The sequence below is a fragment of the Babylonia areolata genome, chromosome 26 (genome assembly GCF_041734735.1).
Source record: "Babylonia areolata isolate BAREFJ2019XMU chromosome 26, ASM4173473v1, whole genome shotgun sequence".
NCBI classification, from domain to species: Eukaryota; Metazoa; Mollusca; class Gastropoda; order Neogastropoda; family Buccinidae; genus Babylonia; species Babylonia areolata.
In genome coordinates this window covers 32,991,934-33,009,895 of record NC_134901.1, presented here as the reverse complement: position 1 = coordinate 33,009,895, position 17,962 = coordinate 32,991,934, and the positions used below count along the sequence as shown (strand labels likewise).

The 17,962-nt window shown below is 45.4% G+C and overlaps 1 protein-coding gene across 2 annotated transcripts in view; it reads left to right on the top strand.

The window, feature by feature from the left end:
* The first annotated feature begins 283 nt into the window (after positions 1-283).
* The window catches only part of LOC143300521 (uncharacterized), a 54,543-nt gene continuing 36,864 nt past the window's right edge, over positions 284-17,962 (top strand). For both annotated transcript variants that reach the window (XM_076614260.1, XM_076614258.1), the window contains exons 1-6: positions 284-5,101; positions 9,390-9,969; positions 10,785-10,871; positions 11,278-11,332; positions 11,708-11,763; positions 12,040-12,177. The gene's annotated coding sequence lies outside the window, so the exon portion shown is untranslated. The remainder of the gene's footprint in view (positions 5,102-9,389; positions 9,970-10,784; positions 10,872-11,277; positions 11,333-11,707; positions 11,764-12,039; positions 12,178-17,962) is intronic.

Here is a 17,962-nt window from a genome sequence, read left to right as displayed (position 1 = left end):
CCGTCAGGGTTGCCTGCTCTCCCCAGTACTATTCAACCTTTTCCTAGAAAACATCATGCGCGAAACCCTCCTTGACTTCCACTCTACCATCTCCATAGGAGGAAGAATCATCAACAACTTGAGATTCGCAGATGACACAGATCTACTAGGAGGCAGCAACAAAGAACTACAAGACCTCACCAAGGGACTAGAAGGAAGAGCAGGTGCATACGGAATGGAAGTGAGCACCGAGAAAAGCAAAGTGTTGGTAAACAGCTCAACCAACACCCAAGCTCAAATCTTCATGAACGGACAACAACTTGAAGAAGTGGATGCTTTCAAATATCTCGGCACCACCCTCACAAACGACGGTCGCTCAACAACTGAAATAAAGATCAGGATAGCGATCGCAACATCAGCAAATGGCTAAGCTCAGCAAGATTTGGAAGAGCAGAGAGATCAGCTTTCCAACAAAGATCAAACTGTACCGATCCCTGGTGCTATCCATACTGCTGTATGGATGTGAAAGTTGGACTTTAACAGCAGAGACTACTAGGAAAATCCAGACGTTTGAGACAAAATGCTTCAGACGACTGCTTGGAATCTCATGGAAGGACAGAAAGACCAATGACTTTGTCAAGAGCCAAATAACTATGCTAGTGGGTCCACTGGAACCACTCTTAGCAGTGGTCAAAAGGAGGAAGCTGTCATGGTTCGGGCATGTGACACGCTACAATTCACTGCAAAAGACAGTTCTACAGGGAACGCTAGAGGGTGGTAGGCGAAGAGGGAGGCAAGCCAAATGCTGGATGGACAACATCAAGGAATGGACCAATATGGATAGCGCTACGCTGATACGACAGGCAGAAGATAGAACCGGATGGCGTCGTCTGACTACGGAATCGTCCCTCATGTCTCCTCTACGCCCATCCCGGGCAGGAGAATGAATGGAATGGAATGGACACCAGCAGGAGCAGTAATAGTGGTTGTCTTCAATCTTATGTTAATCCACTAAAAGTGATATTAGGCGACAAAAAAGGGTAGGTGGACGTGGGGATAAGGGTGGTCAATGGGGAAAAACATGCATCTGCCAGTCTGGGTTTTTTGTTGTTTTTTTTTTGTTTTTTTTTTGGGGGGGGGATAACATGACATAAAATACAAAAAAGACCATTGAAGTGCAAATGCATGGTTTTCCCGTCCATTCCACAAGGTTGTTAGCGTGTCGATACTCCCCCATGTCATTACTCCCCCCCGCGTCAATACTCCCCCGTGTCGATACTCCCCCGTGTGTGTGTGTGTGTGTGTGAGCGTGTGTGTGTGTGGTTGTTGTTGCTGCTGCAGTTGTTGTCGTCGTCGCCTTCTTCTTCAGTTTAGCGTCTTTTAACCATAAGTTTATTGACAAACAGAAGAAAAAGACAGCTACTGGTGAGGGAAAAGTAACTGTTCACGCAGTGTGTGTGTGTGTGTGTGTGTGTGTGTGTTAGATAACTTATAATTGGTGAAATTTTGTGTAAACTATGAGATTACAATATAACATCCTTAGAACGAAATACTAATGATAACAGTAAGCGAACTTGAGTAATCAACAATTAAAGATTTGAATCGGTATGATTAAGCACTGATAAGCAATATCATGTAACTTGATGTGGTTTGCAACATATAAACAGGGGAAAAGATATTAATTGATTTGTTTCATATATTTAAGGTATATGGTTTTGGGGGGTGGGGTTATACGTCACGTATTTGCATGGATTGTTCATGTTTTCGATTTTATTTATTGATTGTTTTCACACACACACACACACACACACACACAGACTGAGAGAGAGAGAGAGAGAGAGAGAGAGAGAGAGAGAGAGAGCCAGTATTGCTATTGTTGTCAAGTTCAGTGTTAGTATACATAGTATCATTACTACCCAATTAGTAGTAGTATTGGTATTAGTCATTTTAGTTAGTATTCGTACTAGTAGGACTGAATATCATTACCGTGATGCTGCCGACGGACCGGCCCCCAAAAAGTTCCCTGGAGAATGGTAACTGCGCCGAACAGCGTGTAATCACTGATCGGTGCGAACTGAACGATTAGTCGTATTCCGTCCCACTTCGAAGCGTCAGTCCTTAACGGTTGCATTAATCTGCATGTTTCACAATTTAGTGAACGCCGGTCCCCAGTCTGTCAATATCGCTTCGTCAAAAACAATGTGTATGTCATGAAACAAATTAACGTCAGTTCTAATGCCTCTTTCCGCAATGCCGATTTCGGTGCGTCTACTGATTTCATAGTGTGTTAAAAGTAGGCCTACACGGAGAGATAGTACATCGTTCGATCTTGGCTATTTCTTGCTTCTAAATGGTCAGTCTGTTTCTCTGTTTTAATACTGACTCAGTCTCCCCCAGCCTCTTTCTGTCTCACCGAGTTTTCGTCTCTGACTTGATGTGCGTCAGTCATACACAGCCGCAGGCCGGCCCGGGGTTGGCGGGTTGGGGGAGCAAAAAGAAAAAGTTAGCCTCTTGTGGAAATAGTTTGTGACAATCAACTAAGATTGCGGAGAGAGAGGAACAATGCAAAATTCTTTTCTGTCGGGGACAATAGACCTGACTAAGCAATGATGTGCTTTTTTCATCGTCCCTGGAGAGAGAGGGGCACACACACACACACGGCACACGGCACAGACAGACAGAAAGGGCAGACAGAGACACTGAGAGACGGAGCCGGAGACAGACAGGCAGACACTGGGACAGATAGACGGACAGACAGTCCAAATTAAAACCGTTCAGATTTGATTATCATGAACAGGATGGAGTAAAGATCGACAGAGAGGATATGTGGGTTAGTGTGTGTGTGTATGTGTGTGTGTGTCACGGTGGGGGGTGGGGGGTTTGGGGGGGCGGTGATGTGTGTATCGTGTGTCACAATGTGTGCCGTGTGTGTGTAGTGTGTATGAGAGAGAGTTGTGTTTGCCACGGTCAGCGTGCACGTGTGTGTGTGTGTGTGTGTGTGTTTTATTGTTGTTGTCACCGGCAGTTCACCTTGTACTGACTGATGTCCATGTGTTGTTGTAGATAACAGGAGTTTTGTTTCATCAATGTTTTACACACACTCACATTGGCAACACGCGCGCCGCGGGGCGCTCGCGCGTGTCAGTAGACACAGAGAAAAGATGTTAAAAACGAACGAACACACTGGGACACACACTCAGTGACACGAACTGAACGCACGCACGCGTGCACTAAGTGCCGTGCACCGGCCACACGTTTTTGCCCGCGGCGGCGATGCACTGGAGGTTTTTGTCAGTCAGTTTTGTTCCGACACTGAGTCTCCAGTATGCACTGCATTAATTGTTGAAGGATAAGACAATGTGTGCTCACCGGAGTCCATGAACAACCCGTGCCGTCAGTCAGCTGATGTCGGCACATATCAGTTGTCACCAGCTACAATATATATGCCACGGAAACAATATGATAGCTACCGTGGAAGCGGCTGCAACACTGAGCCACACTAAAACTGCCAGTGTGTACTATTGACATAACAACACTGACTTGAGTTTCTGGAGGAACTTGATTTTGGTGGTTTGCATGAGCGAACTGAGCAGCGCCAAGTTTGTTCAGTCGTAAAGAACGTTTCTTTCTCTTCGGTTAACTCCATTTCGTGTGCCGTGTTTAAAAACAACAACAACAACAAAACCCCATTAAATCAAGCGTGTGTCCCGGCGGTGTGTGTCTCAGTGTATCTCTGTGTGTGTCTCTGTGTGTGCACACTAATACTAATGCATGCGTGTGCGTGTGTGTATGTCAGTGTGTTTGTGTGTGTGTGTGTGTCAGTGAGTCTGAGCCAAAGAGAGAGAGAGAGAGCGAGAGAACAGTTCACAAAGTGGAACGAGCAGGGCCGGTTGGTGTCAACGTAAGCCACGTGCACGCCTGTCACGCTTTTCACGATCTTTCAGTTGCTTTTCAAAGTTGTGAGCTCGTCGTCATTGTCTCTGTGACTGACTCATGAGGCGTGCGCGCGGCATTTGCAAACAGTTGAAGAAGCCACTTGGTCTGGTAATTACTTTGAATTTGCCCAAGTTTTGATTCACTGAGTTAACTTTGTTGATGGAGTTATTGTACCGTCAATTTATGTGCATGTATGAAACGATGTTACCGTTAAATGTTGTAAGTTTGTATCCAATTTTCAGTGGATTTCGACTATTTTATTCTCTACCCTGACGTTACTTTACTTGATGCCACCATCTTGCGTTTTTCCGTTAAGTTGGTCCCACTGACAAGCCATGAAAACTGATGCAACCAATGGGAGCAACAATTTAGGATGCTAAAATCGGACATTCACCTGTCCATCCAGTCATTTGAGAGCTGTTTAAAATTAATTGTTATCACTCGTAACTCCGTGAATAATTTGTCACTTGACATGTCTGATTAGTAGCCAGGTCAGTCATGTGGTGCAGCTGAGAATTTTCTTCTTTTGTGTGTATGGATAAGGACAACGAAATATTCTTCGCGGGAAGACATGTGATAAATGGTAAAACTTAACCCCCCGCCCCCCTCACTGTCTTATGACAGTGCTCTGAATCTGAACCATTGTTGTAATTTGGTTTTTGATGTTCGTCCTCGGGAAGAACTGAAGACTTAAGGCCAGCTGAACCACCGAAGAGAAGCCAACATCAACAAAAGTTAAGTACCGTGATACACATCCCCTCCACCAGCCCCCCCCCCCCTTCCTCCCCTACTCTGTTTCCTTTGTTTCTGTCTGATCTTTGCTTCTGCCTGTCTGTCCTTTTTGTTTCTGTCTGTCCTCTTTGTTTCTGCCTGTCTGTCCCCTTTGTTTCTGCCTGTCTATCTTTGTTTCTGCCCGTCTCTCCCTTCTCACAGCACATGTTGTTTAATCTAACTCTAACCCATACTGCATGTAATGACACTAACACTGCACAGAGTGAATGTTTGAATGTGTGGTCATTTGTGTGAGGAGTGGTGTGTATGTGATGGAGAAAAACAAAAATCTGCCCGAAGGTGTTTAGCTGTTTCAGGCAGGTCACTGAAGACTTGCACCACCAGACCAAGGGCTGCACCATCAGACAGGACCACACCTCATCACCAAGAGCTTGTAGCCGCTGATCATGTTGAGGTAGTTATTTTCACACAGATGCAGACTGGCTTATGCCCACTTGCATATGGTTTTTCCATCCCACACATATTCCCCCATGCACACACCTACCCCCATCCTCTGAAAAAAGTATCCACCCATACCATCAACATAAAAGAATCTTTACATTTTCCAAACTGTTTATGGTATCATTTGACATAGTGTTCAAAGTAATGATTAGATAAGTGAATATAATAATGCTGCTTTCTAGTTTCTTTATTGATTGAAATACATGATCAGTTTAAAAAAACATGATCTGTTTTTTTATTTTATTTTCATGTCTGATGCTATAGCAATTAGGGTTTGAATTTAGCAGATGCCCTGGTGCAAATGCTACGAAAAGTTGGCTCGGGCAAGCAAATTTTCTGCCGAGAGTGCCCAGTTGGCACTCAGAATTGATAGAGGTGAAATAAAATTAATCAAAAGACACACCAAAAAAGCAAGCTCAAGCACGGTCGATCGAAATGTAAAGTGTCTGCTGCAGCGCTACATGGACAGAAGACTGGGGTCTTGAGCTCAACACCACGAAAACCAACGCAACACTCCTCTCTCTCCACCGCCAATAAGCAAGTCAAGCTGAAGCTCCAAGGACAGGTCTTGCCCCAGACAGATATACCAACACTCCTTGGCATCAAGTTGGACACCCGCCTGACCTGGAGGCCCCAGATTGAGGAGATGGAGAGGAGAGGCATCCGCAAGCTAGCCCTGCTGAAGAAGCTGGCCAGGACGACTTGGGGAGCAGACAGCAGGCTTCTCGCCAGGGTCTACATGGGAGTGGTCAGACCCACCATCTAGTACGCCTCAACCTTGTGGGGCACAGCCTCCAAGACCAATAAGGGCCAGCTCGACAAAGTCCAAAATACGAGACTACGCCTTATACTTGGAGCCATGAGGTCCATGCCGATCCATGACATGGAGAAAACTGCTAATGTTGAGCCACCGGAGAGAAGACACGACCTGAAAGTCCTGATGCAGGGAGAGAAGCTCAGAAGACTGCCCTCACACCACCTACACCACAGACTGGAGCAGCCCACCAAGAACTGTTTCAAACGTCAGAGCCTCATCCACCAGTGTAAAGCACTCAGAGCACAGCACAGTGATGTTCTGGCGGCAAAAGGGGAGTCTTGCACTGACCTTGCCTTGTCTGACTGGAGGCTCGACCAAGAGATAGAGGCCACCATCAGCCTCAGAGTTCCTAGCATCACCACCAAAGACCAGCAACCAGCTACTCTCAAGATCCTGACTCTGGCCATGATAGAGGAGTCCTACCCAGCCAGCTCCTGGACCCATGTATACACGGACGGATCAGCGGAGGAAGCCACACAACGGAGGCAGTGGTGTCTACATCAGATTTCCCGATGGAGAGCACAGCAGCATCGCACTCCCTGGAGGAAAGCTCTGTTCCAATTTCAGAGCTGAAGTCCTGGCCATTAAAACAGCAGCAGAATTCCTCTCCTCCTGTGGAAAGCCCCTTGGCAGCATCTCCATCTTCACTGACTCCATGTCCACACTCCAGGCCCTTGACTCCCTGATCCTGGTCCACTGATCCAGTCCCTTAAGGCCTCCCTCACAACCCTTATCCAAACAGCCCCAACGACCCTCCAGTGGGTGCCTGCACATGTAGGCCTCCCAGGCAACGAGCGTGCAGACCACCTTGCTAAGGAAGCCAGCTAGCTCACACAGCCAACCTTTCCTGCCATGTATGAGGAAGCAAAAACTGTCCTCCGCAGCAGATTCCAAAGAGGCTGGGTCACCCTGAATGGAGGCTACCAGGCACACTAGGATCCCATCAGGACACTGAAGAGGAGACACCAGTCTACCATCTACCGCCTTCGCACAGGACACTGTGGCCTCCGAGCACACCTGAAGAGGATTGGAGTGGCAGCCACATCCCTATGTGATTGCAGCCAGGCTGACCAGACCCCATCCCATATTCTCCAAGACTGCCCCCTGTATGAGAAGATGCAGCAGCAGTCCTGGCCTGGGGGTACTGACCTCAACACCAAGCTCTGGGGGACAGTAGCCGATCTTCGCCGGACGTCCGAGTTTGTGGCATCCCTCAGACTTCGACCCTGACTGCGTAGCTGTCGAACGCAAAAGAAAGAAAGAAAGAAAGAAAAGTCTGCTGCAGCTCACTTAGCAGATGTTGTTATTCATGGCGTGTTAGCGACAAATGATGTTTCTCATCTTCAATGTTAGAAGAAAGGCTCCCGAAACAGACGGAAGCTCAGGATGACAAAAATTAATAAACAGCAGGAGTACAAAAGTGCCAGCGCGTGTACAGTGAAGCCTGGCAGAACTTTCCTTAGCATACTGTTGAAATAAAGATTTTATTTCATCTTATTATGCTGGTCCCCAAAACCACCAGAGTGCCTGACCGGCACTCAAAAAAAAGAAGTTCGAACCCTGGCAAATGAATTGTACTCTATCAGGATAAGATCATTTACTGAATTTTTGCTATGTTTTGGTCTGCCAATGGGTCTTAGAATTATTATTGCAACTGAAAAATGAAAGGAATGCAATAATTTTTTTAAAAAGATTTTACTTTGTGTCAGAATTGTGACACAAACGACTGACAAAAAAACAACAAAAACCAAAAAAAACCAGAACAGGAATTGACCATTATTGCCCTTGTGAGAAGTAAGGTACCTGCAGGTTCTCCACCCTCCAGTTTTTTCCCCTGCCTTCCTCCCTCTACCCCCATTTCACCCAAGCTGTAAACATTTTGTCTCAAAAGGGCCTAGATTCCTTCGTCTACAAGGTTAGGTGTTTAATTTTTGCAGCCTCCCACAGCCCACAGTGGATGCTTTGGTTCAGAAACACAAAACTGCTTGTAACATTTGCAGGTTTTCGTTTGAAAGTTGTTTTCGTTTGAGTGTGACTCTTCAGGACTCAATAAAAAGACGGAAAACGCCATTGTATCCTCATTAAAGGAATAGTTTGTAGTCAAATCAGTACTACCATATAACATAAATATATACACGTTTCATTAAACATAGTTTGTGTGTTCAATGGTGAAGTAAAAAAAAAAAAAAGAAAGAAAAAGAAAAGAGAAATTATCTGAATGACTGCTTAAGCAAGTTATAAAACTGACAAACTTATAAACTTGTGTTTTTGCCTGATAAACTTATGTACCTCACTTACATGCTCAAACTTTTTCCTTCTCCCTCTTTTTTATTGTCTTTGTGTGCCTATCTCACATTCTCTCCCTCCCTATCTACCCTCTCCCTTTTTAATTTTTTTTTATAGATTTTTTTCTTGATATTTTTTGCCCCCAGGCTAGGTGGAAAAAAGTGTCATTGTACTTATCTCAATTCCCTGGACAAGTCAAGTTTTTTTCATTTGTTTGTACTTCTGTCTCTCCCCATCCTACAAATTCCCACACTCACCCTTCCTGACCTCTCACAAACACTTCCTCTGTCTGTCTCTCTCTCTCTCTCTCTCACACACACACACACACACACACACACACACACTCTCATAATCATACTCAATGCACTCTGTCTTTCTCAACCACTGTCTCACTCAATTTATGAAAGATTCTGTTGCTGTTCAAGCTAGAGGTAACATGTGATTTGCAATGCAGTTAAGAAAAAAAAATCTGCAGGCTTTGGGACTGCTATGAAATTGTTACTGAATTGAAAGTGGAGCAAAAGCTCAAATAGCATTTCTGTCTTGTGTAGGATCAAAAAAGTTTGGATAATTTTGAAGGGCTGCCCTTTGTGAGTGAGGGAAAAAGAATCTTAGTGCTGCAGAAGTTTGAGTAAAAGACATCAGGTTGCAGGAGAATCTGTTTATTTTGATTTGAGGAAGCTCATCAATGTCTGGCAAGTTTTGCAGCATTGAACATTGTCAGTGTGACTTGTATCTGAAAACAAATAAACAAACAACAAAAGCACAAGTCACTTATTGTCCGTTTGGTAAGATTCCACAAGGTTTTTAACCATCCATCACATTAATGAATTAAAAAGAGGAGAAAAAAAAGGTTTGGCTCATCAATTGTAAAGGGCAGGTACCACTATTGAGCATCTAGCAGTACTGAGCATGACATATATATATATATATATAATCAGGCAATATGCTTTTGACTGGCATATCTTATTTTGTAAACTCAGTGGTCTATCTGTTTTAGATGTGTTTGCTTGAATATCCCCCCCACACACACACACACCCTTCCTCTCCCCTAACATGATTCATGTTTCAACATTAGATTGATGTTCTTAGTGTTTCTGAACCATTGGTGTAATTTGGCTTTTATGTATGTTCTCAGGAAGAACTGAAGACTTCAGGCCAGCTGAGCCACCAAACAAACCAACATTAACAAAAGTTAAGTACAGGTACCCCCCCCACCCTCTCTATCCCCTTTGTTTCTGCCTGTCTGTCCCCTTTGTTTCTGCCTGTCTGTCCTTTTTTCTGCCTGTCTGTCCTTTTTTCTGCCTGTCTGTCCTTTTTGTTTCTGTCTGTCTGTACTCTTTGTTTCTGCCTGTCTGTGCTCTTTGTTTCTGCCTGTCTGTCCCTATTGTTTCCACCTATCTTTTTGTTTCTGCCTGTCTGTCCTGTTTGTTTCTGCCTGTCTCTCTCCTCTCACAGCACATGTTGTTTAATCTAACTATAACCCATAACAATGACACTAACACTGCACAGTGAATGTTTGAATGTGTGGTCATTTGTGCGAGGAGTGGTGTGTGAGTGTGATGATGGAGAAAAACAAAAATCTGCCCGAAGGTGTTTAGCTGTGTTTCAGGCAGATCACTGAAGACCACCACCACACCAAAGACTGCACCACATGAGAGGACCTGACCAGAGAAACCAGACCTCAGCACCAAGAACATGCAGCCGTTGACGTCGAGGTGAGGTGTTCCACACACCAACACAAACCTATACAAGTTTCCCCCTTCTCATTCCCCCTTCCCCTCATACACACCCCTTACCTCCACCCACCACCGCTGAAAAAATGTTTACACCGAAACCCTCCCTCGTCAATGTAGAAAAATGTTTTAACACTATTACTTAAAATTCATGAAGGGATCTCTTTTTTTAGACCGATATTGTACCAGTTGTATTTTATCAGGATAAGATAACGAATGTGGCCTGTAAAAAGTGAATCTGCATTGGAATACAAATGTCTAATTACATAGTTTTTATGGAACACCAGATTATGAATCTTATCATCAGCAGCGAAAATTTATAGTTTGCAGCAAATCTTGTACAAATGTTTTTAAAGTGGAACTAATTAGCCGGGAGAGAGTATGATAGGAAAGTGGTTCCATTTGGTAGCAATTGCTGGTAGCTGTTTTGTCTCTAACACTGTTCATGCCTCCATATTATGTGGCCTGTAAAATGGTTATCAGCCTTTGACTGCAAATGTTGAACTGTACAAAAAAAACAGTTCAGTGATTTTTTTCTCAGCAGTAATACTTACGACTTTTGAGACAATCTTGTGAGATTGCCAATTTAAAGTGTGACAAATGGGTTGGGAGAATATAACTTCTGAATCAGATTCTGCTTTGTTAAATTGAAGTTTTCAATATTCTAACATATCTGATCTATCACTTTAATGTAAGGCTGTTTGTCCTTGAAAATGTACACAAAAAGTGACTGTATTCTGGTATTAAATTCCTTCTGTCTGACATGTCAGTGATGAGAAACAAAATATTATGTTCAGGGCCAGGACGGGATCGACACCATGAGCAGGGAAATGGGCAGCGGCACCAGGCGTACCATGGAAAATGAGGACCTACTCCGACTCCAGGTAAGTTAACACCTCCAAAATTAGACTTTGTTCCTACATCATTTTTCATATGTGGCATGTAAAATGGTTGTCAGCACTGGACTGGAAATGTTGAACTATACAAGAAATGATTTGATGAAACACTAATTTTTCTGAGCAATAGGAAATAAGACTTTGTGACACATCTTGTGAGATGACAATTTAAAGTGCAACAAATGGGTTGGGAGAATACAACTTCTGAATCAGATACCACTTTTTTAGATTGATGTTCTTGATATTTTTAATTTTCTGATCTATCACTTTAATGTAAAGCTCTCTGTTTCTTTGAAAATGTCCACACAAAACATGACTGTATACTGGTATTCTAGAATTAAATTCCTCCATATGTCTGAAATGTCAGTGACGAGAAACAAAACAATATGTTCAGGGCCAGGACAGGATTGACACCATGAGGGATGCACAAGTCGACCATTGCCCATTTGGTAAGATTCCACCAGGTTTTTCACCATCCACCATATTAATGAATTAAAAAGAGGGAAAAAAAAGGTTTGGCTCATCAATTGTAAAGGGCAGGTACCACTATTGAGCATCCAGCAGTATTGAGCATGACATATATATGTATATAATCAGACAGTATGCTTTTGACTGGCATATCTTATTTTGTAAACTCGTGGTCATCTCTGTTTTAAATGTTTTTGCTTGAATATTAGGCCTTTGCCTGCCGGGACAGCACACATGCGCGTGCACACTCACACACACACTCGCACACACACACACACACACACACACACACACACTCGCACACTCACACACACTCCGAACCATTGGTGTAATTTGGTTTTTATGTATGTTCTCAGGAAGAACTGAAGATTTCAGGCCAGCTGAGCCACCAAACAAACCAACATTAACAAAAGTTAAGTACTGGTACCCCCTCTCTGTCCCCTTTGTTTCTGCCTATCTTCATTTCTGCCTGTCTGTCCTCTGTTTCTGCCTGTCTGTCCTCTTTGTTTCTGCCTGTCTGTCCTCTTTGTTTCTGCCTGTCTGTCCCCCTCTCTCAGCACATGTTTAATCTAACCTTTAACCCTAGCTAACAACACTAACACTGCATGGAGCGGATATTTGAATGTGTGAGGAGTTGTGTGTGAGTGTGATGATGAAGGAAAACAAAAATCTGCCCAACGGTGTTTAGGCAGATCACTGAAGACCACCACCAGACCAAAGACTGCACCACAAGTGAGGACCTGACCAGAGAAACCAGACCTCAGTGCCAAGAACATGTTGCCGTACCAGGCGTACCATGGAAAATAAGGACCTACGCTGACTCTGGGTAAGTTAATGCCTCCAAAACCAGACTTTGTTCCAACCTCATTTATCATATGTGGTGTGTAAAATGGTTATCAGCATTCGAATGCAAATGTTGAACTATTCAAGAAATAGTTTGATGAAACACCAATTTTTCTAAGCAGTAATAATGGTGTTTGTGACATATCTTGTGAGATTGATAATTTAAAGTGTGATAAATGGGTTTGGAGAATATAACTTCCTAACCAGATTCTTCACAGACTTCATGAAGGCATTTGATAGTCTTGACAATAGGCACTATGAACCACCATGAAAACAAAGGAACATCTAGCAAAAACATATCACCTTCCAGCAACTCTAAACTGAGTTGTGCAGTAGAGACAGAGTACAATAGGAGAGTGGTTCCATTGTTTGCAGCTGGTCAGTGCTGCCTGGTCTGCCACCAAAAGGACAAAAATTGCTTTATCTGATGCTCAGAAAGTATTGGGACATAAACACAAAGGCAATGATGAACTTTTATCGGATGATTTGATAGAAGATGGAGAGAAGAAGAGATTGGCAGGAACAATGTCCAACAGTGCTGAGACTGTCCACATTATTAACAGACAATAGGAGTGGGAGCAACATTTAAAATTGGAGTGTCCCTTTTTTTGAAATAACAAAAAAACTGGTGGGCTGTTCTAAATCGTTTGCTGATGACCTGTAACAAACCACAAAAATAAACCGGAGTTTCAAAAACGTAATTTGTGAAGGCTCAAAGCTTTGAGAGAAGAGTGACTTAGTTGGCGAGCGAAAACTGAGCTCACAGGTTTCCTAATGGTCGATTGAAGTCAAGCCCACAGTTGTCAAAATGCAGATCATGACAGAAGGTGAAACCCACACGCACATGTTATCACTGTGAAAAGCAAATTACACTCACACACACACACACACACAACCACACACACACATACATAGTTTAACCCCTTCACTGCTAGTATGTTTTGCTATAGCCTATGTTGACAAATTATGTTGTCAATCTGACATAAAAATTCCATAAAATGGAATTAAAAAAAAAAAATTGGGACTGTCATTCCATCATGTTAGTGCTACAACATCAACCAGGTCTTTCTTGTGACGGTTGTAATCAACCACACACACTGTCAAGGCTGAGCAACAGTGTCCAGGTCCATAAGACTCCAACACAGTCTACACAAAGAATGAAAAAGGTGTACTCACCAGCATCTATTGCCAGTAAAAATACTGTGTGTGGTACTTGCGGAAACAGTCCTCAAGACACAGTGCTGGTTTGCTGGGGCAGTCTGCATGGGCAGTAGAACCTCACATCCTTTCTTTGCCCTTTCTTCCAGCAGACTCTGCACCTCCTTTGTATCCGGGTCTTCTGTGGGGTTGGTGGGATGACATCAGTGAAGTGTCGTCCACACAGACAAACAGCGTGGTCATCTTTAGCAGTGTCTGGGTTTTGGTCACCAAAAATTATGGCACAAATTACATCCTTCTGGAAGTCCAGGAAACAGCATGGTCATCTTTAGCAGTGTCTGGGTTTTGGTCACCAAAAATTATGGCACAAATTACATCCTTCTGGAAGTCCAGGAAGGTACTGTTGTTGCCTGCTTTTTTTGTTGAGGATGTGTGCATTCAGCATGGCAATTTGTAGAAAATGCACACACAGATATTTGTACCACTTCAGGGTTTTCCTTGTGGCATCGTAGGGTGCACCCATGTTTTTGATGTAATCCAGAATTGCTGAAGGCTTGTTTACTGTGGTTTTGCTGCTGCTGGTCTTCAGCTGCAGGTTTGTGTCAAGTTGTCAACTCCAGATGGTCCAGGACGACCAAGATCATCACCAAGCTCCTTGAGCTTTGTACAAACTTGAAAAACTTTCGCCATAAATATGACAATGAGGTGAATATTTTTAGCTTATGGAACTCGGGAGATAAAGAGCTCTCAGGGTAGCTAATTTAATGGTAGGCAGACTGTATTTTCTGCAGTGTGGGACTTGAAACATAGAATGTTGTAACATGACGTACGGCGTACATCAATACAGCATTGGTGAGCAACATTTCATGACGTGCACCGTACTTGAACAGCGCAGTCAAGAGATTAACATGCATAGTTGTATTGAAAGCAATCCACATACATGCTCACATACAAACTTGCCTCCTACCCCACCCGCCTCAACCCCCTCACTTTCTCTCTGTCAGTCTCTCTCCATTTGCCTGTCTTTCTGTCTCAAATCAAAGTTGAATAAACAACCCCCCCCCCTGCCCCCGACCCCCCCACCCACCCACCCCACACACAGTTGTACTGAAAGCAAAGCACATTCAGTGCATGCATTCACACAACTCTTACCTACTATCTCAACCCCCCTCTATTTCTTTGTTAGTCTCTCTGTCTCTTTCTCTCCCCACTCCTCTGTCACTCTCTCTCATGCATACACACAGTTGTATGAAACAGGGAGAGAGAGAGAGTTTAACACACATACAGCTGAACTGAAAAGACACACACAGAGCTGTACTGAAAACACACACACACACACACACACACACACATATACATGGAGTTGTATTGAAAGCATTGCACATACATGCACACATACAAACCTGCACTTTCCTTCCACCCCCTGTCTGGCTGTCTCTCTCTCCATTTGTCTGTCTCTCTCCTGTCTCAATACAAGTTGAATGGAACGCACATGCGCACACACACACACACACACACACACACACACACACACACATACACATACACACACTCACTTGCAATGAAAATTAAAAATAATACACATACATGCACACCATTCAAGATGTTAAAAAAATTCAAGTTTGTGTTTTTCAGTTCGTGTTAGTCAGATTGTAAATACAGCCAGTTCAGTAATTCACCATGCAGTTTGTTTGATTACTTTTTTGGGGTGAAATTTTCTATTTTTGATTGATGGAGAGCCTTCCACTTGCCTTTTAAACCATGGTTCAGCTCTGGTTCAGTTTCAGGGGTCATGTCCCCCACCTACTAACAGGGGTCTCCCAATGTCCCCATCCTGGATCCAAATTTCTGTTTAATTTTCTGTCAGTTGCACCCATGGAGGGGGTCAGGCTGGTGTTCTCTTGACCCTCTGCCGGGAGGGTCACTACCTTGTCGTGGTCGGGAGGCTTAGTGGTCAGTGATCGAGCGAGCTATGTCGGCGGGGGCATCAGTGCTTCTTGGGGTTTGCTGCTTTGGTCCCAGGTCTTAATTGACAGCCTACGTAGCCATCGTAGCTGTTAGGGCTGAATAAGTGGTGGTTTTGTACTGTTGCCCCTGATAGGGCTTCCCATGCCGAACAGGTCGTGAGTGAGGCCCAAACTAAACGTGACCCACTGTCCCTTTCGCTGTTCTCTATTCTTCTTTTTACAGCCTCTTTTCTGTCCTCAGCTCCCCATCAAGCCTTCTTTTCCACATTCTTTTTTCTCTGCGGCCTTCTTCAGGCCCGCCGTGTTTGCCGTGCGGCGCGACCTGTGATGGAGGGGAATGAGATCCTGGGGATTGAGAGAGCACGCTGCTGTCAACACATCCCTTTGGCTCGGACCTCTCCTAAGACAGGCGGCACACATTGGCCCATGTGTGTCAATCGGCTACCCCTTCGTGGGGCTGGGTCAAGACTGGCAGTTTAGTGGCTATCGAAGATAACCCCCGTAGTGCTCGGTTCTCTGTCCCCGGGAGCTGGGCATGATCGGGGGGGAACACGTTGGAGCTAGACTGTTGGTCGTATATCCTTCCCGAAACCTGGAAGGGGTCAAGCTGGTGTTCCCTTGACCCTGGCCCCTAAGTTGGACCCCATGGTGGGTGGGTAAGGGAGGGATGAATAGACAATTATTTAAACATGAATCCTAAACAAACACACACCCCTAAACTCGGAAAAAGGAGGAGACCAGGAACGGACGACTCAGACTCAGACTCGGAGGTCGTTGAGACCTCTGGTTTTTGGCCATCGCGACTTGTGATGGAGGGCACAGATGACAAGCCCTTGTCCGCTCTCAGCCCCTTCGCTATCCAGAAGGGCTTTCAGTGTCTGGCGGGATCGCTGAAATCCATCAAGAGGCTGAGGAGTGGAGCATTTTTAGTGCAGACAGAGTCCAAAAGGCAGACACAGCTCCTTCTCAAGGCGACCACTTTCGTGGATAGGGCGGTGAAGGTTTCCCCTCACAAAGGTCTCAACTGCTCAAAGGGGGTCATCAGATGCCCGGAGTTGAAAGGTGTGCCTGAGGCTGAAATCAAGAGCGAGCTGTCCTCTCAGGGAGTGACCGACGTGTACAGGGTGACGGTGAGGAAGGGGTCAGACAGAGTCCCGACCAACACTTTCTTCCTCACCTTCTGCTGCCCGGATGTCCCCAAGGACATTCGGGTCTGATACCTGAAGGTTAGTGTAAGCCTTTACGTGCCGTCCCCTCTAAGATGTTTTAAATGTCAGGGACCGATGCAAGGAGGAAGAGGAAGAGGCGTGTGGCACCTGTTCGAAGGCGGTGCACCAGGGCGATTGCGTCAGTCCAGCCCGGTGTGCGAACTGCGGAGGTGGCCACCCGTCCTCATCGAAAGACTGCCCCGCCTGGAAAAAAGAAAAACAAATCCGGAAGGTAAAGACAGAAAAGAAAATATCCTTCTTTGAGGCAAGGAAACAGGTGGAGGCCGCGTCGCCTAAGGCGTAGTATGCCTTTGTCGTCAGACCCAGGATGGTGGACGTTGCGGTCCAGACGACGTCCACAGGAACGCAGACGGACGACTTAACCGCCTTGTTAGAACCGTTGGCCTTGGGTGGAGACGCTGTGTCTACCCCTTCCCATCCTGTGCGGCAGTCCTCAGGGGCTGCTGGGCGGGAGAGAAAAGCCTCGGGCGGAGGCACGTTGTCCGCCTCCCGCCCCCCCCCCCACCCTCCGGCACCCCTCGCCCCGCCTCTTGTCTGCCTGGCCCTTGGGCTGGCGGAAGTGGCCGGAAACCCCCCGTACCTCCAAAACTCAAGGAGGGGAGGGTTGCGGCCTCGGCGGGATCGGGAAGGGCCGAGGTGGTGGATATTCCGACTCGGTCGGAATCCAAAAAATTCATTTCTAAAAATAAATACTCCATCCTGGCCGACCTTGAGCCACCGCAAGCACAGGAGCAGGGGGGTAGCGATGGAATAGGCAGTGATCCACTGGAACATCCGGGGGTTCTACGCCAATTTTCAGGAACTCCAGCTGCTTTGTCGTGCTTTGAAACCTTCAGTGCTGGCGCTGCAGGAGACTCTGCAAAGAGATGGCAAGGTTTTATCTCTCTCTGGTTTTAACTCCGTTTTTAAACCCGCTCAACCGAAGCAAGAGGGATTGACGGGAGGTGTCGCTCTTTTTATTCGCAAGTCCCTTTTATACAGTACAGTTCTTTTAAGCACCCCTTTACAGGTGGTGGCAGTGAGAGTCACGCTTGAGAAAACCATCACTGTCTGCTCTCTCTACCTTCCTCCTTCCGTCCGTGTTCTGAGGCAGGACCTCATGAACCTGGTCGACCAGCTCCCACGTCCGTTTTTACTGTTGGGCGACTTCAACGGACACTCCCCGCTCTGGGGAAGTGAGATGACATCAGCCCGAGGTCTTCTCTTGGAAAACCTTCTTTCCGACATGGACTTGTGCTGTCTTAACGACAAGTCTCCCACTTACCTTCATCTGTCCTCTGGAAAGCTCTCGTGTTTAGATCTGTCGGTCTGCGATCCATCGTTGGTCCTGGACTACGAGTGGAAAGTGCACGACGATCTGCACAGGAGTGACCACTTTCCTGTCGTCCTCCGCCCCACAGATGGAGAAGGTGAC